Source organism: Clarias gariepinus, chromosome 26 (genome assembly GCF_024256425.1).
Source record: "Clarias gariepinus isolate MV-2021 ecotype Netherlands chromosome 26, CGAR_prim_01v2, whole genome shotgun sequence".
Classification (NCBI taxonomy): domain Eukaryota; kingdom Metazoa; phylum Chordata; class Actinopteri; order Siluriformes; family Clariidae; genus Clarias; species Clarias gariepinus.
The window spans coordinates 11,819,599-11,842,942 of record NC_071125.1 but is presented as its reverse complement, the minus strand read 5'-3'; positions in this window follow the sequence as shown (position 1 = coordinate 11,842,942).

Here is a 23,344-nt window from a genome sequence, read left to right as displayed (position 1 = left end):
CTGCCCGCTGGACCTCTCTAACTCATCCTGGAGTCCTGCTTCTGGTTGGAGATCTCATCACATGGATGCCCCCGTGTGGTCTGCCTGGAATGCGTGTGGTGACTGGGGTTGGTTCCACTTTTCCATGAAGGTGGTCCTGTCCTCGACTGATGCAGACAGCTGTTCTCTGTGGACCTGTGACTTCAGTCGCTCAATAGTTCAGGACTGAAATTTTTCACTGTCTACCTGAGCCTCCAGGAACAAACTGGACTTTAATCTTACACATCTCCTCTTATATTGAACTTCCAGTCTCGCATATTATTATGCACATCAATCCCTGCTATCTGTTTTCACCCAGATGAGGATGGGTTCCCTGTTGAGTCTGGTTCCTCTCAAGGTTTCTTCCTATTACCATCTCAGGGAGTTTTTCCTTGCCACTGTCGCCGTCGTCCTAGGCTTGCTCATCAGGGACAATCAGGGACAATCATATCAATTTGATTCATACACATTCACATTTCATACAAACTTAGTTCTTTTGATTGTGTAAAGCTGCTTTGTGATGATGTAAATCGTTAAAAGCGCTATACAAATAAAATTGAATTGAATTGAATTGAATTATGGTCCGAGCACAACGTAATAATGTTTGTATGATAAAATGACTCGTCGATTGATGAATCACGAAGCTGAACTCAAACAGCAAAGGGAACATGGCGCGCGTGCGCTCTTTCACATAACCTCTCGCTGGCGAGCGTCTGAATACGACGTTTTAACGGGGGTGAGGATAAGAAACACCGCACTGGCAGAAGTAGACTAATGATTATAAATGCGTCGGGGAAAACAGCAAGGAAACTGACTGGCCATTTTAATAATTCATTGATAAGTTGACACACACAAACACACTCTCTCTCTCTCTCTCTCTCTCTCTCTCTCACACACACACACACACACAGCAGACCAAATCGTCATTAGCACGTCCCTCCCCAAACAGCACAGCAATGAGATACATACATTTAAACAATTTATTCGTACAGACGTACCTGTATGTGTATGTATGTATGTGTGTGTGTATGTGTGTGTATGTGATCCTGCATCAGCGCGCGTAAAGTTTTCCAGAGCGCACCGGCAGAAGTAGAGTAATGATTATGAATGCTTGGGGAAAAACAGCAATGAAACTCACTCTGACCATTTTAATAATTAATTAATAAATTGGTGATTTCTTTGGTTTCGGCTGTGCTGATGGTGATAATGTCATCTCGTCGTCTGCACACAAGTGAACGCGCCTACAATTCACTTTATATACGAATTACATAATCTAATTTCTGTTTTTCATTAGTTTATATAAAAGCAGACATTTTGGTTTCTATAAGTATATATTTTTCACGTCTGTAAGCGAAGTATACACGGAGTCTCGGCTCATTTTCTGACGCGCTCAAGTTCACTGAAAACAATACAGAATAGCGCGCCTTGTTTACTTTCTTTATTTAACAAAATCATAAAGTTTTTTCGTCATTGTGAGCGCACCTAAATACAATTAGAGTCTTATAAAGGCTGTGTAGCTTATATAGTTTTACTATATAGTTTTTGCACATTAATCTGACAGTGTTTTAATTTTATGGGCGTTTAGTTTAATTTATTTCAGTTAATAAATCTACTACAAATTTAAAGAACACAAAATAAAAAATTACGCAAGACCCTACACTTGTAGCTTTTCTAATTACACATAAAATCTAAAGGCTCAGTGTGTTAACGTTTACGTTGCTTAAATTCAATCCTAAAAATATTTTTAAAATAATTGTAATTATAAATTTGTACTGTAATGTTAATACTGTGATTATAAATTTGTTTAATTACAATGGTTCACTTGATTTTATCTGCAACTACATGCGACTATAGCCGAGATGCGACTCATTAATCCTGGAGAGAACGAACTAAGGCCTGAGGAGTCAGTCTGTAGTTATATAGCGCTACTCAGCGGTAAAAGCCAGCAAGAGCACAAACCCAAATGCAGTTGCCGTGCGCGACGACGGTAAAAGTCGCAGACTGGCTGGCCACCTACTGTAACTGTTATCTCTCCTCTTCTGCTCTTTCTCACATTCCTTCTCTTCCCTCTCTCCCCCTCTCTCTCTTTCCCTCTCTCTGTTGAGCTACACATGTCGTTCCTGAGCTGCCAGTGATCCAGACTCCCTCTGCCCTCCGGACCTGTCTGACCCATCCTGGTGCCCCACTTCTGGTAGTAGATCTCGTTGCATGGATGCCCTGTGTTTCTCTTTGGGATGTATCTTGTGTCTGGGGATGGTTCTTGCTACCTAGAAGATGGTTCTGGCCTCGACTAGTGTTGGCAGCTGTTTCTCTGAGGACTTGACAGTTCGATAGTTCATACAAGTGAATGCAGATCAATTCCTGCTCTCTGTTTCACCCAGATGAGGATGGGTTTCCTGTTGAGTCTGGTTCCTCTCAAGGTTTCTTCCAACTACCATCTCAGGGAGTTTTTCCTTGCCACTGTCGCCCTCAGCTTGCTCACCAGGGACTATCTGACCATTTTGATTCATACACATTCAAATTCCATATAAACTTAAATAATTCTTTTGATTGTGTAAAGCTGCTTTGGGACAATGCCAATTGTTAAAAGCGCTATACAAATAAAATTTGATTTAATTAAATTTTTCAGGGTCTGTAAAGCCTGCCAGAGAACCAACGACAGCCGTACAAGGACCAGTGGCTACTGGAGTTCCACTGTTGGCTTGGCTCCACCCATCGTGAAACCCCGGGGACAACACCAGCGGAGCTATCATGGGAGCACTGGCTTGCACTGGCTGGCAGCACTGACTGTCCACGCACTCCTGACCAAGCAGCAACGTCTATCCATCATAACACAAGAAACCCAGCGGAGGAAGAAACCTAACATCCGGAGAGTAAGAAAGTCAAATAAGACCGCTCCAGAAATCCCCGGCGGCACAAAGCGCACGTGCCACTGGGCAAACTGGTTTGGCCAAGAGACTTACCCACTCTCCTTTGCACATCAAAATACCCTGCTAAGCTAGCACCTTAGTGGGAGGGACCAGCAGAAATTAAAAATAAAAAAAGGGCCAATAAATTAGACAACATGGGGCAACCCACCATAACCTGTACCAAAATTTGGTCTTTTTTATGTGGTAATTCGACGGGGGTTGTGGTCTATGTTGCACCGCCACGTAATGGACACTTGTAAAGGGCGAGAGTAAGCTGGCACTATGTTTAAAAAAATCTGCGGCACCTTATAATTGTGCCCTGAAAGGTTATGAGTATATGTGTAAACATGTATATGTGTGAACTCTCGCGAGACTGTGTTGCCGGTCGGCTCGGGAAGACAGTGACGTACGTGCTGATTAGACTATGTAGAAAATTGAAGAGGAGAATTATAATGCCAGATCAAACTTTAAAAAAATATTATTGATGAAATGTGTGCTGAAAAAACTGTTGTCACCAAAAATGTAACAGATGAGGACTCATGTCCATCAATCTGATAAACAGTATGCTGGAGAAACTCCCAGGTGGGAAGACACTGCTTTGTTTAGTTAACAACAAAAGATCGACCTCTCCTTCGATCAAAATGCTCCCGATATGAGCCGACACGAGCAGCTTTGATTTAGTCATAATATTCATCTATCATAAAGAGGGGTGACATATACTTGCTGATTAAACACTGCATTTTTTAAAAGTGAAAGCACGCACAATGTGAGCAGTTTTAATTATTAATTGTTAGGGGCAGTTCCGAGGTGGCTGAACAGAGTTGAACCCAATAGCAGACGAACAGTGATTAAAATGGTAAAATATAGTGTTTTTGTATTCTTTTTTGGATATACAGAGGCATGGGTAAATTCAAATTTTTATTTGTCACATACACAAACATACACAGTACGAAATGTAGTGAAATGCATTATACGACTGCCATTGACCCTAAAAGAGAATTAAAGTTTACAAATAAGAAATAAATATGAATAAAAGAAATACAATAGAAATTAAATAGAAAAATTAAATTAAACTAGGAAAAATAAAACAAAAAATAAAAATAGAAATGTGCTAGGAAAAATAGAACTAAAAATAGAAATAGAAATATGATGTACAAAAATAGAAATATACTGTACAAATTGAAATATACTGTACTGGGTGTGCAAATATGCATAGAACAAAGTGTCTTTGTGCAGAGGTTATTAAAGTGTCTTTGTGCACTGGTCCAGGATGTAAACGTAAACATGTAGTGTAGTTGTGAAGGTAGGTGTGCAAAGTTATTAAAGTGTCTTTGTGCAATGGTCCAGGATGTAAACGTACAACATGTAGTGTAGATATGAAGTAAGGTGAGCGTGTAATTGTCCATAGTGTTCATGGATGTAAAAAGATTGATAGATTTGATCAATTATGAAAAGATTGTGTTAGTTCTGCATAGTGGTGTGGTTGTGGTTGAGAGACCTTATCGCCTGCGGGAAGAAGCTCCTCCTCAGTCTCTCTGTGTTGGCCTTCAAGGAGCGGAATCGCTTCCCAGACCGCAACAGAGTAAACAGTCCGTTATTGGGGTGGCTGAGGTCCTTCACGATCTTCCTGGCCTTGGTCAAGCACTGCTTGCTGTAGATCGAGTGCAGGTCAGGGAGCTCGATGCGGATGATGCGCTCAGCTGATCGCACCACCCTCTGTAGAGCTCGTCTGTCCTGCATGGCGCTGTTCCCGAACCAGGTCGTGATATTTTCCGTCAGGATGCTCTCTATGGTGCAGGAGTAGAAATTCCTGAGCACCTTGGAGGGCGGTCTAAAGTCTCTCAAGCGTCTGAGGTGGTAGAGACGCTGCCGGGCCTTTTTTACCACGGTGTTGATGTGACAGGACCATGCCAGGTCCTGCGTGATGTGAACACCGAGGTATCTGAAGCTGTCCACTCTCTCCACTGGGCTCCTGTTGATGACGGGGGTCTGGTAGTTCCTCACCTGCTTTGTACTGAAGTCCACTATCAGCTCCTTTGTCTTACTGACGTTCAGGAGGAGATTGTTTCTCTGGCACCAGTTCTCCAGATTTCCAACCTCCTCCAGGTAGGCCGTCTCATCGTTGTTCGTGATCAGGCCCACCACAACAGTGTCGTCAGCAAACTTGATGATGGTGGTGGAGCTGGTAGTGGCCACGCAGTCGTGGGTGTACAGAGAGTACAGCAGGGGGCTCAGAACACAACCCTGGGGGGCTCCAGTGCTGAGAGTGAGGGAAGCTGAGACATGTCCGCCCATCCTTACTGCCTGTGGTCTGCCAGTCAGAAAATTGGGAATCCACTGACACATTGATGAGCTGAGTCCCAGGTGCTCCAGCTTGGTGGTAAGTGTGGAGGGAATTATGGTATTAAATGCAGAACTGTAGTCGATGAAGAGCATTTTCACATAATTCCCTCTCCGAGTGTCCAGGTGAGTGAGAGATGTATGGAGGAGATGATAGATTGCATCGTCCGTGGAACGGTTTGGACGATTAGCGAACTGTAGTGGGTCGAGTGTGTCTGGTAGTGAAGAGATGATGAAGTCTCTGACTAGGCGTTTAAAGCACTTCATCACTACTGAGGTGAGGGCTACAGAGCGATAGTCATTGAGGGAAGCAGGATGAGGTTTCTTTGGGACAGGAACAATGATGGACTCTTTGACGCATGTGGGGATCACCGACTGAGATAAAGAGATGTTGAATATCTCAGTGAACACAGGTGCTAGCTGGTCTGCGCAGGCTCTGAGCTGCTTTCCTGGTGTTCACTCTCTTGAAGGCTCTCCTCACGTCATGCTCGGTGATGATGAACGCGCTTCCGGTGCTGGCAGTGACTTCCTGTCTGCAGCCGTTAGCGCCGCTAGCATTAGCATCGCTAGCGTCTTTAGCTGCAGCCTCGAAGCGAGCATAGAAAGTGTTTAGCTCGTCTGCCAGAGACACGTCTGCGTTTATCATACCGGATGTTGGTGCTTTATAATCCGTTATTGTCCTTAATCCCTGCCACAGGCTCCTAGAGTCATTCTGTTGGAGTTGTGACTCTAGTTTCCTCTCGTAGCACTGCTTCGCCTCTTTCACCACCTTCCGGACGCTGTATGACACAGCCTTGTACGGTTCCATGTCCCCCGACGCGAGTCCCGTGTTGTAGGCAGCGGTGCGAGATCATAGAGCGTCGCGGATGGTTTTATCCACCCACGGCTTCTGGTTGGGAAACATTTTAATAGTCTTTTTTTCTTTTTGTCTTTTTTTCTTTTTCCGCTAGTTTCCCGATGAATCCCACAACCGCTTCCGTAAACACGCTGGCGTCATCATCGGAGCTGTTTCTGAACATGTCCCAGTCTGCGTCATTGAGTGCGTCCTGTAACGCGGCCACCGATTGGTCCGTCCAGCGCGCGACCTTCCTCTGAACCGGAACTTCCTGTTTCAGCCTTTGTTTGTATTTTGGCATGAGGAAGATGGCGGCGTGGTCGGATTTACCAAACGGTGGACAAGATTGTGCCTTGTAGCCGTCCTTGACCGTTGTATAGCAGTGGTCCAGTGTCCTTTTGCCCCTGGTGGGGCAGGTGATGTGCTGATAAAAGTTCGGCGTTTGAGGCTGGCACTATTAAAGTCCCCCGCCACAATAAGCGCAGCGTCCCAGTGTTGCGGGCAGTGCCCGTGTCCACTTGTGGTGGAATATAAACGGCGCTGATTATGACCGATGTAAACTCCCGAGGAAGGTAAAAAGGACGACACATGATGGACAGTAGTTCCAGATTTGGTGTGCAGGAGCGTGTGAGAGGAACAACGCTCGCGCTGTTGCACCAGCTGCTGTTCACCATTAAACACACCTCAACGCCTCCCCTTGACTTCCCCGAGTCCTGCGTCCTGTTCATGCGGTGAACCGAGAAGAACTCGGCCGGCTGGATGGCGTGGTCCGGCACAGCTGGGTTCAGCCATGTCTCAGTGAAGCAGAGGAGATTGCAGTCCCGAATGTCTCTCTGGAACTTTATCCTGGCCCTGAGGTCATCGAGCTTGTTTTCCAGTGACTGGACGTTGGCGAGCAGGATGCTAGGCAGAGATGTGCGGTGTGCACGAGCTCTCAGCCTGTTCCTGACGCCGGCTCGTTTCCCTCGGGGCCGCCGCTTCGCGTCGCTTCCTTTGTTGTCCCTCAGGATCTCACTCGGCCAGCTCGGATCCTAAACAGGTGCAGCAGGAGCAGGGGAGAGAAGCAGTGACTGTGTGTGCTAAGTGACTGGGAGAGTGGGGAAGCCTTTAGTGATGAAAGGATACGGGGCTGTGATGCAAGGGAATCTCCACAAACCCGGAAGCTGAACGCGAAGAATCTTCTTGGGTTGTTGTGAGCGTTTTTTCACTGTCAATCCGCTTAGTACGCAATGGTGGGAGAGTGGAATGCAGCTGCTTGTTTTCTTCAGCGAAAGCGGAGGTCGGCGCGTAGCACGAATGTTCTTTTTGAGGTCCGCAAAGACGAGAGAGCTCTAATGCGGAAGTGCCCGCGTCAGAGAAAGAGCCGGTTGGCGAAAAAGGGAGAAGTGGTGGCTAGGAGAATCTTCCTTTGTTCAGGCTGGGGTTGATATCCGGAAATTTTAGCAGGGAGCAAATGAATCCAAATCGTGAGTACAATTCCGAAGTCCTGAGAGCATGCATGGTCATACACATAAATCAGTCTGACAATAACAGAAGTACCGGGTATTGTAGATGAGGGAGATATCCAAGAAACAGGCAGGGTCGATAACAGGCTAGGTTAAACCGAATTTGCTCGACAAAATAAATGCGAGGCACACGAGTGAGATATTGCGGCACTAAATGGTTCTCTCAGCGTGCTTAAAATGCCTAGAGATGATTAACTGATTGAGTTCAGGTGTACGTGAGCGACAGGTGAGCTTCCAGGAATAAAAAAACCTGGAGTTAAGTTTAGGGTCTGGAGGTGCTGGGTTGGTCTAACTGGCGTGTGACATTAATAATGAAATAATTATTTAATGTTGGACATAAAAAGCAAAAAGCACGATGATTATAATTTTTTTGATTATTAATTTCATGTTCTTTTGCTGTTTGGGTTTAGCGTTGAATGATTATATAAAACTAAAGCGCTTCATGTAGATTCATGCCATGAGTCATTTTTATCATACAAAGATTATTACGTTGTGCCCGGACCACTAGGCTTCTGCAGATTCCAAAATTGACATTTTTATCGTTAAAAAAAAATATGTTTTACAAGCCCCTGACCTGTTGTTACTGCTGTTTTCTTTAATAATAACAATAGACAGATAGAAACAGAGAGTCTGTCTAAACAAAATTGATTGCAGCCGTTTTGCAAAATGTCCCTTTGCGCCACCTGGCGGTCATTTCACTAATTTCTTTGAATTGCGACTGATTTATTTTGGCCCATAGAGTAAAGACTGTATGTTGTACTGATTACTGTTGTCCTAAAATAACAAGAAAACCTGTTTGTGAAAGCAAGTTTGCACTTTTAGTCCAAATAAGCAGTTCATGTTCGGTTACATCATGTTCTTACACAGAGAAAATGGATCTTTAATCTCTCTAATGACACTTTTGCTTTACACGCATGCACACGTGTTATAATAAATAAATAAAGCTTGTGAAATACACAGGCTTGTAAAAGAGCGACTTTTACACACACACACACACAAAATACATTTACACTTACACGCACACACGTGGTTACAGTGTTGTAATAAACAGTACATGCATGCACAGATGTTGATTATACAAGTGAGAGACGAGCACTAAGACCGAGCAGGGGCGACGATTACCCACAATTTCACAGCGCGCGAGAGAGAAAAACTATTGACCCAGTTGTGATCATGTGACGCACAGCGTCAAAACAAGAAGTGCTTGCATACCACATGATACTCAGTACTTGTAAACCAAAAATGTTTTTTTTTTTTTCAAATTAAAATGTATTACAAACTGTTGCTCGTCTTGCGGAACACTTGAAAACCAGGTTACTCGCAATTCGAAGTTCCACTGTACTTAAATTATCATTCCTGAAACATAAGTTGTCTTTATTGCAACTGGCCTTAAAATGGTGTATGAGAATGGTGTTGCAGAGGATGAGTAACTCAGTTTTGCTAACTATAGAGTCACCATGATAATTTTATATATATTTTTTCAATGCATATGATCAGACCTTAATGAGGTGCATTTTCATAAACAAATTGTAAATCTAACAATTTTCGAAATGTATAAAACTTTCTGTCCCGGTAATGTCCTGTTAACATTTTAACAACAGAATATTAAATATTTAACTAGAAAGATGATCTTATCTGGTAGCCATCTTAAAGTAACTGAACCATGTGCTCGATCACATAAGAACATCAGTTAGGGGCACATCATTTTCCATAACTTTTTTCATTATGATGATAAATTAATATTCAAATATTTTTTCTTTACTTTTATCAACATTCAGAGACAGGTTGTTGTCTTTGCAGCAGTCTGCTTCCCTCCTCACTGAACCCATTGCAGTTTGTGTATCATCCTTACCGTTCCATGGCTGACGCCACTTCACCACACTCCATCTGGCCCTCACACACCTAGACAACAAGGACACGTACGTTTAAATGCTGTTCATAGATTCCAGCTCAGCATTCGGGGGGTGGGGGGGCCGGGGTTCCATGGCATTAAGGAGGATGGATATCTGTTGCTCTTTCGGGCTGGGCCCCATGGCAGAGTTAATCACCACACGCTTGCTAATGGGCCCTCTGTCCTGACTCTAGAGATGGGCCCGGGCTTCCTTCAGAAAGGGTCGCCTCACTCCTCTTGTTTCCATATCGTCTAATTTGAACAATTCTTAATCTGGTCTCTCAGCTGGTACAACAAATAAACAAAGACTCGATGACGCAGACTGGGACATGTTCTGGCGCAGCTCTGATGACATTATGGTGTCAATAAAAGTATTTTTGGGATTCATTGGAAAACTAGCAGATAATACCTGTGTAAACAACGGTAATAAAAACGATTGCCAATCAGAAACCTTGGTTGGATAAAACCATATACCTCCACCTATAATGCGGGACTTTGAATCACTTCAAGTGACCTAGACTCATACAAAGCTGCATCATACAATGTAGAAAAGCGGTGGAGAAGGGAATCAAAGCTACGGGAGGAAAGTAGAGTCACAGCTCCAACAGAGTGACTCCATGAGCCTGAGGCAGGAACTAAGGACAATAACTAACTATAAAGCTGACTGCTGCTCATCATTTAATTTCATTTCACACTCCATGACCACCCATACTGTTTGCACATTGCACATTCCATATACTTTATAGCTTTTATTTACACAGTTCATACCTTTTTTTTTTTTACATTATAACATATTTCTATTTTATATTTCATTTTATTGTAACAAAAGTACCACATATTGTAGACTTTATATTTTAAATCATTTCTATTGGCATTGGCATTTTCCTCTCTTATTTTTTTTAGGGTCACAAACAGTTATGTATGGATGTGTATGTGACAAATTAAATTATTATTATTTTTTTAATTTGAGACCAGTTTGCCTTTGGAGCCCTACCAGGAGCATGTGGCTCTAAAAAACATAGCTTCCAGGTTCATACGAGCACACAAACCTCTCCAGATGTATGTATATGTAGTTTATGTCATTGTCATATATCAATATACATAAACATATCATTAATTCATATCATGTAGTAATATTTAAGTCTTTTTAAAGTAAACTGTACATTTTCAAAATTGTTTTCCATGGATATGTTGCATGGAGTTTGCATGATCTCCTTGTGCATGGTAGGGTTCCTCCTTATACAAAAGACATGCAGATAAGGCTTTTCTAAATTGCCATTAGTATGTGCATGCTTGTGCCCTGCAATGGATTGGCGCCGTGTATCTTGCCTTGTGCCCTTGGGATATTGAAACATTTCAATATGGTGCATTTGCATAAAATACGGAAAGCCACCAAGTTTAACTACTGTACATGAAAGAATGCTACACAGTAAGTTGAAAGGCAGGATGGTACTGAAGTGATGAACAGATGAAACATCAAATTAAGTAAGACACATAGATAAACAAACTATTTAAAATCAGGATCTGTTACGTGGCGCGGTATGGAGAGCCGCACCACGAGATGTTTTAATGATTCAATGAAGTCATTAAATATCAATAAATCATCATCTTAAATATAACAAATGTATTCCAAGAATGCATTCCAAAGTAGTAAGTTGAGGAAAAAGTACTTTTTAGTTTTTGATATGATTTCTGTTCCACTTGTAGCTAAGTAGCATTTAACTATAGCTACACTGTAAGTTATGTCAGCAAACGTTACACTACGTTTCTGGGTTGCTATCTATGCTTAAAGTACTAAGCATAGTCTTTCCCTCAAGTTGTGTTCAAGCAATGCATACTGATAGCTAGTGATGTGTAAATAATACATGTCACAAATAAATCTTCAAATATCTTCAAATGTCATTATAGGTAAAAGGTGTGTGTGTGTGAAACTCAAACATACATACGGAAGATGGCCGCATTAAACAAAGGAGGCAAGCAGATTTCACAAAAAATTGTAGAGTGTAACAACATGCAATTGAATGTATGCATGCACATATTTCCTCGTAAAGACCTTTCTGTCTTGACAGGTGTCTGCATCTCATTGCAGGTAACAATCCACCAGTAGGTGGTGTGGGGGATTCTTATCTTACACTAATGCCAGTTGGATTTTAGCTCAAAGACATAAGCTATAACTCAAATACTAATAGTATCAAGACAGACTCAGCAGTCGGTTGACCTGGATTAATTCAGCTGGAGTGTATTGCAGCAACAAAGCCCAAGCGAGCCAACCCAATGTCAGTTCAAAAAACACACAAAGAGCAGACTGAAAAACAATTCAATGCGCACACCTTACATACTCTTTACCGAGGGAGGGATTAAAACACTGTCTCCTCCCTTGGTTTTTCTTACTTCCTTTAGCCAAATTTGGTACACATTATCTCTTCACTTGCGTAAGTTACTCCCTTTTAGTTACTCTTGTGGGGCACTGGTGACTCAGTGGCGTTTCGGCTGCCATAAGGAAGGCCCGAGTTAAATTCCCAGGAAGTGCCTAAATCTCAGCAACATAATGCTTTGCCGGTCCCAAGCCTGGATAAATGGGAGGACTGCATCAGGAAGGGCATCCGGCATAAAAACCTGTGCCAAGCTTGTATGCTTAAACCGAATGGTCTGCTGTGGCAACCTCTTGCCGGGAGTAGCCGAAAGGCCAACATCAACCTTTTGGTTATTCTTAATGGCAAAATGTACATTAGACCTGTAAGTCGAAGAGATAATTGGCAAATCAGATTTCTTAATCAGTATGGCCCAGTTTTATGAACTCTACAAATCAGTGCTCTAAAAACAATGAACATCTATGTTAATACACTCAAAATACAAACTAGCACCACCTTTTTTTTGCCACATAGCATTATAGTAAACCTGGGGAAGGTCCTTAAACTCTATTAACTTTAGGGACTTGGTTTGGTAGTAAAACTAATCATGGCCCAGTTTCCCGATAACGCACACTCTTAGCGCGCTAAGAAGACTCTTAAGATATATCTTCCGTAAGTTGTTTACGTTTCTAAGTGTGTTCCCCGAACTGTCCCTTAGGAGTCTTCTTAAGTCTTACGTCCGACGTTACAAGGCGCTGTCTACAGTGAAGGTACTAAATTAGCTGACATGGATTGCTCAGGACTCGATTTTTCACTCTTTTTGCATGACAGCATTAAGAAAGACAGGACTTTCTATGCAAATTAAACATTACACAACATTCTTCCAATAACGTTTATTTCAAAATGGGTTACCTTATCAATAGCATGCCATAATAGACAAATATATAAATTAAATCACCAAACTGTCACTAATATTTTCATGTAACCTGTAGTGGCGGTGAAACGAACTGGGTATACAATCATAGTTGACTGACAAACATCTGACAACACTCTTCACCAGCTTCAGAAACAATGTGAAGCATGTCAGTTATTTGGGGTTGTATGGCGCACTTATGGAATTAATACGATGAGATGACGGAGCATTACAATCACTCAGAAAAATTAATGGATAATTTGGTTTGAAACTCCCAAGTTTATTTTCTCATTTAACTAAATCAAATTTCTTAAAATAAAACATGTCAAAAGAAAAGTTCATCCAGTCATGGATGATGGCTAATGATCAATGAAACATTTTAAATAAAAAGCAGCAAGCAGCTGGACATCTGGGCGTAGAGCGTAAGTACACATTGGCCTGGCAAGCGCAGATCTGAGCAGGTCAAGAAGCTCCATAATCTTTTGTCTTGGAAGGCAAAACTCTTTCAAAATATCCTCCTCAGGAAAAATATGAAAAGGGCTGAAGTTTTGCCTAAAGAAAAAATTAACGTGACCAACACGGCTTCGCGGACGGCGCCGTCTTTGGTTTAGCACAACAACACGCTATATTTCTGCCATATCTGTTGCTTTCTGGACGCCACCATGATTACCCATTTATATGATCTTAGCCACTTGAAGCCAAATTGTTCATTGTCCAACTCTTAAATTTTAAAAGTGATTGCCAATTTTAATGCATTAGTCACATTATGAAATAGGCTAATTAAAAGTCACTCTATTAATTCTGATATTAAATAAAATAAAATTCTTAAACAGGCCTACAGTATATTCCATCATTAATATGGCTTTGATAACGTGCCATAATGTGCTTGCTACCCTGCTGATTTATAAAGACTGCTGCACAGTGGCGGCGACTAGCGTTTTGAGCTGAAACCACACTAAGAGTGAGTTAAGGTTGGTCCAGACCAACTTTACGAACATGTGACTTACCCAAGATATACTTAGAGTACGAACGTTTCTGAAACCATGCCATAATGTTAAGAGAGAGGTTAAGGTACAACTTAAGAACTACTTAGCAATAGGAAGCTTTCGGTAACCCGGGCCCATATTTCTACAAAAAAGATACAGATTTTTCCACTACCTGACCCGCATGGTCTTTGTTTTACCCATAACCAAACCATAAATAAATAAAGATAAGTTACACACAAATTACCACCTGTCAATCACTTTTTCCGCGAGACTCTGGCATGAATAGGCACAGTGATCTGTGTCGTTATAATGGCGTCAACAAACTATGTTGGTAAAATAAAAAGTGCAAATTTACCTATCTGGCAATACTTTGGCTTTAGACCAAATGAAAGAGGACAGCCAGGAGATACGTCTAAAGTGGTGTGTAGGATTTGCGGTAAAGTTGTCCGCACAAAAGATGCGCAGACGACAAATTTACATGACCATTTGCGTGTTCACCATCCCGCGGAATACAGCTCATTGCCAGTGTCATCACGCAAAACTGAACCTCGCAGGAACCAACCTACAGTATCTGAGGTTTTGCTAAAATTACAAAGTACATGCGTGAAAGCGAAAGATGGAAGCAGTGTACTGACGCCCGGTACCTAGCAAAAGAAATAATTTCTTTTAATACGGTAGAGAAGAGTGCATTTAAGGCCATGCTGCAAACATTTGACAAGCAGTATGAGCTGCCAGGTCTATAATACTTCTCGAAGACCGCAGTCCCAAAGATGATCATCAGAGCAAATATTTTAGCAGAGCTAGATGATGTCACATATGTTAGATGTTGGACTGTGGGCTAAAGTGGCAGGCATAAATGCAGAGGGTAGCGAGAGTGGGTTATAAGTTTTTTAATCAGAAAAACAAAACAAAATATGAACAAAGGAGGTTGGCTTCACTTTGGAGCGTGCTATAAACAGAACCCATAAAATAATACTCAACTAATACTAGGGATTACACAAACTAATATACAATACAGAGAAGGGATACAAACCAGACGAGACAAGACACACTAAACATGAGGACTAAACACAAGGGACTATACATGCAAGGCACTAAACACACAAGAAAGACTTTGGGAATTTAAATAAATGTTTTGTGCTTTACTAAATATCCACCAGATGGCGCATGGAAGGACTTTATCTAAAAGCCGGACCAAGTACAACGATGAATTGTGTATATTTAGTTGGCCTAAAACAATATTCTTTCAATGCTGAAGCAAACATGAATTTTATGAATATTCCATAATGACCATGTGTATAAGTGCTTCTTATTATTTTCATAATGACGAAATGAGATGCCCAAATTCGTGCTTTAAAAGTTTTTTATATAGTTTTTGTAATGTCTTGGACAAAACAATGAAAGACATGGCAATGCCTCAGTTTAAATGGTATTAAAATTAATTTAATTTCCTGATAGTAGGCTACCTGATGATGTTAACTATGCGAATGTCCTGATTCGTGAATATGCCAACATATCTTATTTAAAACGTAAAAATGTGTCGCGATCATCAGAAGACATGAATGAACTATATATATATATATATATATATATATATATATATATATATATATATATATATAATTTTATCATATTAAGTAAATATTCTTTTTTTTAATAATCTAATTTTATTTAATAAAAGAGAAAATTTTTAATTAAGGATGTCTTGAAACATAATGCAGTCACTCATTATTCATTTGAACACGGTAAAGGCGGTAATGTTTTGCACATTCCTTTATTCATCCTTACATTTTAGGCAGAGACATCTGCTCAGTCTTGTTAAATCGTTTTAAACCCCCCATCTCTGCAGTGGCGGCTGCTAGCTTTTGAAACAGGGGAAGCTCATATTAGGACTTCATCATAAAATTCATTATGTTATTTGTACGTAAATTCTGGCTAGTTTCCCCTTCCACAAGCTACTTTAATTATATTAACGAACTACCTTTACAATGCTGAAACACTGAGCAAAGTCAAGAAGGCTATAATATGTTTTTTAAAATTATTTAAAAAATGATTTGTACAAACAAAAATGGTTTATATCACCAGCAAACAATACAGAGTGCAGCAGTTCATCGTAGCACTTCACCTGCAAATCCGCATGGGCAGTGGTGGACTGGCTATCTGGAGTACCGGGAGTTTTCCCGGTGGGCCGCTGGCCAGTGTGGGCCGGCCCAGTCAGTACGCAAATATATAAATAATGACGAAAACCATAATATTGCATCTTTTTCCTACTCATATGAATAAGTGCGTCGATCGCACGGGCGCCGCCGACAAAAAGCGTGTTGTTGCGGGAGAGAGAGGTTGATTTATGACAGCTGTTTACAGGAGTGTTTTCCAGTGCAGGAGATGCATTGTGGGTAATGCAGTCCGGTGTGTGTGAAGTTGAACGCGAATGCAAGATGTAAGCTGGGATATAAAGCCTGGGTTTTGTTTTCTTTTCAGTACTTTTTAGTTGGATTTAAGTGCGGGAGCCACCCGAAAGTTTGTACTATAACCTGACAATGGGACTAAACTTGAATCTCTGTAGCGCTGATGAATACTTAAAACATGCTGTCAATCAAAAAAGGGGTTCCGCCCTTTAAACAGCTTCTCCAATCAGAATGCAGAAGCTCTGAGTCCAGGCCAGCCCACTCCTCATTTGCTCCTCATTCACCCCCAAAGACGCTGAGCGTCCGTGGGCGGGACATAATCGCAGCGTTTATCCAATGACCGTCTAGTTTCAAAGCACTGAAAAAAAAAAACGTTCAAAGCCGCCGCATTGAAGTCAATGGACGCTGGGCTTCAACGGGGAAATGCACTGTGACGCTACGGGAATGTATGGGAAGAAAATCAAGTCAGCCGACCTGCTATGTCTGATTCTGAATGAACGCATCTCTGAGATGAACGTTTTCTAATGCATTTTTAGTCAATAAAATGTTTATATAATAGTACATAATTTGACCATTAATTTTGTGACATTATAGGGAAAACTGAGCTTCCCTTGCAGTCTTAAAGAAATCACCACTGCATCTCTGTGACTTCCCAAATCAGCGAAACCGGTTTGATAACTTTACACCTATCGGATTACAGTAACTGGTTTCTGTGGGTGTTCACCTCGGAGTGCGCTGTCGGAGTTGGTTTAAGTAAATGTTTTAAATACCCAAACAATCCCCCAACAATTAAAACATGCACACATGACTTTAAAAATAACATTTATTCTTCCAAAACTAGTCAAAGGTAAAACAGTAATTTGTTAAAACAGGTGAATACATGTTGTATTTTTGCTTAAAGATCAGTAAAATACCCGGATAACACCAGCTGCTTATCAGTCTCTATCTGGTTCTTTCATATTAAAATATCAAATATTAAAAACTATTAAAGATGGAACAGTTTAAGTCTTTGTTTCCGCAAAATATCAGTTGTTTTGCAATTCTATGTTCAGAATATAGACCTGACCAAACATCATTCTAAAGATTTAGAATTAGAATTGGATTTCCAAGATGGCGCCGGTGAGGTCGGCTGCCGTCACGACTGCTCTGACCACCTTTTCTTTGTTTTTGTTCTTTAAGTTAGTTTTTACCGTTTTAAAACCAGTCAAATTACCACCATGGAGTACATTAGTTATGATAGAGACACTCTTGTTTCTATTGGTATACAATGTACTCACAATTCGACGTTTTTAACTCCGGATCCGAGCTGGCCGAGTGAGATCCTGAGGGAAAACAAAGGACGCGACACGAAGCGGCGGCCCCGAGGGAAACGAGCCGGCGTCAGGAACAGGCTGAGAGCCCGTGGACACCGCACACCTCTGCCTAGCGTCCTGCTCGCCAACATCCAGTCACTGGAGAACAAGCTCGATGACCTCAGGGCCAGGATAAAGTTCCAGAGAGACATTCGGGACTGCAATCTCCTCTGCTTCACCGAGACATGGCTGAACCCAGCGGTGCCGGACCATGCCATCCAGCCGGCCGAGTTCTTCTCGGTTCACCGCATGAATAGGACACGGGACTCGGGGAAGTCAAGGGGAGGCGGCGTGTGTTTAATGGTGAACAGCAGCTGGTGCAACAGCACGAGCGTTGTTCCTCTCACACGCTCCTGCACACCAAATCTGGAGCTACTGTCCATCATGTGTCGTCCTTTTTACCTTCCTCGGGAGTTCACATCGGTCATAATCAGTGCCGTTTATATTCCACCACAAGCGGACACGGACACCGCCTTATGCGAGCTGCATGAGGCACTCACACAGCACCAAACACAACACCGGGACGCTGCGCTTATTGTGGCGGGGGACTTTAATAGTGTCAACCTCAAACGCTCAGCGACAAATTTTTTATCAGCATATCACCTGCCCCACCAGGGGCGAAAGGACACTGGATCATTGCTACACCACAGTCAAGGACGGCTACAAGGCACAATCTCGCCCTCCGTTTGGTAAATCCGACCACGCCGCCATCTTCCTCATGCCATAATACAAACAAAGGCTGAAACAGGAAGTTCCGGTTCAGAGGGAGGTCGCGCGCTGGACGGACCAATCGGTGGCCGCGTTACAGGACGCACTCGATGACGCAGACTGGGACATGTTCAGAAACAGCTCCGATGGTGACGTCAGCGTGTTTACGCAAGCGGTTGTGGGATTCATCGGGAAACTAGCGGATGATACCGTGGAAAAAAAGACTATTAAAACGTTTCCCAACCAGAAGCCGTGGGTGGATAAAACCATCCGCGACGCTCTGAAATCTCGCACCGCTGCCTACAACACGGGGACATGGAACCATACAAGGCTGCATCATACAGCGTCCGGAAGGCGGTGAAAGAGGCGAAACAGCGCTACGGGAGGAAACTAGAGTCACAACTCCAACAGAGTGACTCTAGGAGCCTGTGGCAGGGATTAAGGACAATTACTGACTATAAAGCACCAACATCCGGTATGATAAACGCAGACGTGACTCTGGCAGATGAGCTGAACACTTTCTATGCTCGCTTCGAGGCTGCAGCTAAAGACGCTAGCGATGCTAATACTAGCGGCGCTAACGGCTGCAGACAGGAAGTCACTGCCAGCACCGGAAGCGCGTTCATCATCACCGAGCACGACGTAAGAAGAACCTTCGAGAGAGTGAACACCAGGAAAGCAGCAGGACCAGATGGCATCTTAGGCCGTATTCTCAGAGCCTGCGCAGACCAGCTAGCACCTGTGTTCACTGAGATATTCAACATGTCTTTATCTCAGTCGGTGATCCCCACATGCTTCAAAGAGTCCATCATTGTTCCTGTCCCAAAGAAACCACATCCTGCTTCACTCAATGACTATCGCCCTGTAGCTCTCACCTCAGTAGTGATGAAGTGCTTTGAACGCCTGGTCAGAGACTTCATCATTTCTTCACTGCCAGACACACTGGACCCACTACAGTTTGCATACCGTCCAAACCGTTCCACGGACGATGCAATCTCACATCTCCTCCATACATCTCTCACTCACCTGGACACTCGGAGGGTGCTCAGGAATTTCTACTCCTGCACCATAGAGAGCATCCTGATGGGAAACATCACGACCTGGTTCGGGAACAGCACCATGCAGGACAGACGAGCTCTACAGAGGGTGGTGCGATCAGCTGAGCGCATCATCCGCACCGAGCTCCCTGACCTGCACTCAATCTACACCAAGCGGTGCTGGACCAAGGCCAGGAAGGTCGTGTAGAACCTCAGCCACCCCAACAATGGACTGTTTACTCTGTTGCGGTCTGGGAAGCGATTCCGCTCCCTGAGGGCCAACACAGAGAAACTGAGGAGGAGCTTCTTCCCGCAGGCGATAAGGTCTCTCAACCACACCACTATGCAAAACTAACACAATATTTTCACAATTCTCACAATCAATCAATCAATCAATCTTATACATCTGTGGACACTATGGACAACTCCACGCACATCACATCTACACTACATGTTGACGTTTACATTCTGGACCATTGCACAAAGACACTTTAATAACCATTGCACAAAGTCACTTTTTCTATGCATATTTGCACACCATTATAGTTCTATGTGTACAGTATATTTCTATTTTCAGGTTCTATTTTTTCTAGTTAAATTTTATTTTAATTTTTTTATTTAAATTTTCTATCATATTTCTTCTATTGATATTTATTACTTATAAGTTTTAATTCTCTTTTTAAGGTCACTGGCGGTCGTGTAAGCATTTCACTACATTTCGTACTGTGTATGACTGTGTATGTGACAAATAAAATTTGAATTTGAATTTGAGCTGTTACACTGTGACATCATTCCTACTACATTCCTCCCTCAACAGCTTGTTCAGGCTTCTCCAGTATCTTCAAAAGCCCGTCTGACCCCATCCTCCACAGCGGAGCTCTGCTTAAAGACAACATGAGAATTTAGTGAAGACAAAGATAAATAAACTTTACAGAATATCCAGTTATAATAAAAATAAAAGATATTAGTAAACCTACACCAGAGTGTGAAAAATACTGTTTTTGGGAATTCTGGAATGTAAATAAACTGTGCTAATGTTAACCATTGAACTTTTTTAGCATTAACCTTGGTCTGTCTGTATTATCGGCTGCATTAAATTAACCGAGAATTTACTTAATGCGCTTTTCATATAAATAAGTTAAGCGATATATAACACTCGTATATGAGCATTAGTTCATCTCTGAAGCCAAACTATAACTTACTGAGTACTGAAGCCAAACAACTGCCGTCACGATTGCTCTGACCTCCTTTTCTTTGTTTTAAGTCAGTTTTCAGCATTTTAAAACCAGTTAAATCACCACCATTAAGTACATTGGGTATGATAGAGACACTTTTGTTTCTACTGGTATACAATGTACTTACAATTCGCCGTTTTTAACTCTGGATCCAAATGAGATCCTGAGGGAGAACAAAGGACGCGACGCGAAGCGTCCTGCTCGCCAACTTCTATTCACTGGAGAACAAGCTTGATGACCTCAGGGCCACTTATGGAGGACGCTATTGACGCACCTCTTAGCCTCGAGTATCCAGAAGCCCTCGGAGCGGATGGAAGCTTCAGTGAAGACACGGCCTTGGTGTTTCACTCTTTTATGAAAGTGATTCGTGAGGAGAGCGGGGACATGACTGCGGCCAGGGATAATGAGTGTATATTTTACCATTGCATCGTGTGCGGCATGCTTAAGACGGCCCCCAATTCTTAGCAGATCATTCTCAAGAACAGGTGACAGCAGTTTCTGGTAATTTCTTTACCCTTTTCCAGACATTCAAAATCAGCTAGGTAGGTCTCTCTTTGTACACTCTTAATAACAATGTCTCTAGCTTGCGCCAACAAGTCAGCTGTGTGAAGCTTCACACAGTGATGCCATCCTTTACAAGTGCTTATCTTTTAACAATGTGTATAAGACATGCTGTGCCTCTAATAAGTATTAGTATTTAATAATAAATCTCTCAAAGCGATGCAAGCCAAGTGTCATGCTTGCCTTTGTACAGGTGGTGACATAAGCTCTTACCCCAGCATCAGAGTCTGGATGAACAAGGTCGAAGGGTGCTTGCTCTGTGATATGTGAGGAGTCAGAGTGCTGTAAAAACGCTGGATCAGTGAGCAACATAGTTTCAGTGAGATGGGTTGCAGGCACTGATCTGGTACCACGTCAGCTGGATACAATAAAGAGGGCACATAATGCCATTGCTCAGGTTGTGTAAACCTCCTGATCTGTTGCACTGTGTTACTAATATACACGTAAAATCTTCGGGTTTTATTGCAGATGTACCCCAGCACCAATTTACTGTCTGTAGGCATCTGTTCTAAGGCATCTGGCTTACAGTCCAACTCTTCGAATCAGCTCTGCTAGGTCGACTGCGAGGACAGCAGCGCACAGTTCGAGGCTGGGAACAGTGAGCAATTCAGCCTCCTTTTCAGGGGAGAGAGGAGCATCCCAGTCCACAGTCGTGCTTGTAAGCTGTCTGAGCAGGAGTTTCCCTTGGACAGTGATAGGGGCCACGAGACCAAGGCGGTCGAACAGGAGAATGGCTTATCAGAGCTCTCAACACAGAATGTAAATGTATCATTCTGAAGGTTCCAGCTCAGTCCTAAGCTGCGTTGTACTGGTGGGGAATCTATCTCGAAGTCCAGGTCTTTCAGATCCTTCGCATTATCAGCAGAAGGGAATGCTTGCATAACTGTTGAGCTGTTGGATGCTATTTTATGAAGCCACAGATTAGAGATAGCAAGCATATCCTGTGTAGCTTTGAGCAGGTCAATGGCTTCTGTGATGGAGGGAAGGGACTTGAGTCCATCGTCAACATAGAAATCCCTCTGAACAAAGCTCTTTGCATCTGCGCCAAACTCAGCCTCTCCATGTTGAGCCGCGCGCCTAAGTCCATACATTGCAATGGCAGGAGAGGGGCTGTTGCCGAATACATGAACCCCTTATTCTGTATTCAATAATGTCTTTAGATGTATTGTTGTCTTTGAACCAGAGGAATCGAAGGAAGTTCCTGTGATCCTCTTGGGCAATGAAACTGTGGAACATTTGTTCTATGTCTGCAGTGATGGCTACTGGCTCACGTCTAAAGCGTAACAGAACTCCCAGCAGGCTGTTGTTCAGATCTGGCCCTGTCAGTAGCACATCGTTTAGTGACACACCATAATAAGAAGCGCTGGAGTCGAACACCACCCTAATCTGCTCAGGCTTACATGGATGGTACACGCTAAATGTAGGTAGGTACCAGCATTCTTCTTTTTCATGTAAGGGCGGAGCTAGTTCGGCATTGGTGGGGATTGAAGATCTTTTGCATAAATGCAATGAAGTGCTCCTTCATCTGAGGCCTTTTCTGATGCGTACAACAGAGAGAGGTGAGACGGCTCAAAGCTTGTTCTTTGTTATTAGGCAGGCGTGCTCTCGGAAATCTAAAGGGAAGTGCCGCCACTCAGCTGTTTGTGTCATCCATGAACATCTGTTTGTCCATTATCTGCATGAACAGCCTGTCCTCTATTGACGGGGCCACATTGTCATCATCTGCCATTCTTTCAAAGATGGTGCTGTCTTGTGGGCTTTCACAGCAGTGAGTGTCAAAGGCAGACTGAGTGGAACAAGGGGGCTTTGACATGTCTGCATTCAACGTCTCTTTCAGTAAGATGCGGTTGTGACATGGACTGAAGTGAGAAGGACGTCCATTGCTTAAAACGTTGGTGGAATAAGTGTTCACAGTTGTGGGTTTGTAAGCAGCACCTAAGCAGACCTCACCAACTATTACCCAACCAAGGTCAAGTCTCTGAGCATAAGGTGCATTCCTAGGACCATTGCATTGATCTCTGACCTTGTGAAATTGCGGGACATCACGGCCAAGGAGGATGAGGATCTGCACATCCGAATTGAGAGGGGGAATGAGATGAGCGATAGAGCTTAGGTGTGAATGGTGTTTCGCTACTTCAGGCGTAGGTATCTCTGCCCTGTCATCCGGCATGTGATTGCACTTAATATGCGTAGGAAGAAACACGTTGCAGGTTCCATCAAGAGACTGTGCAATGAAGCCTGCAGCTCTCCTCCCAGACATCTCTGTGGTTCCAGCGCATGTGCAAAGAGTATAAG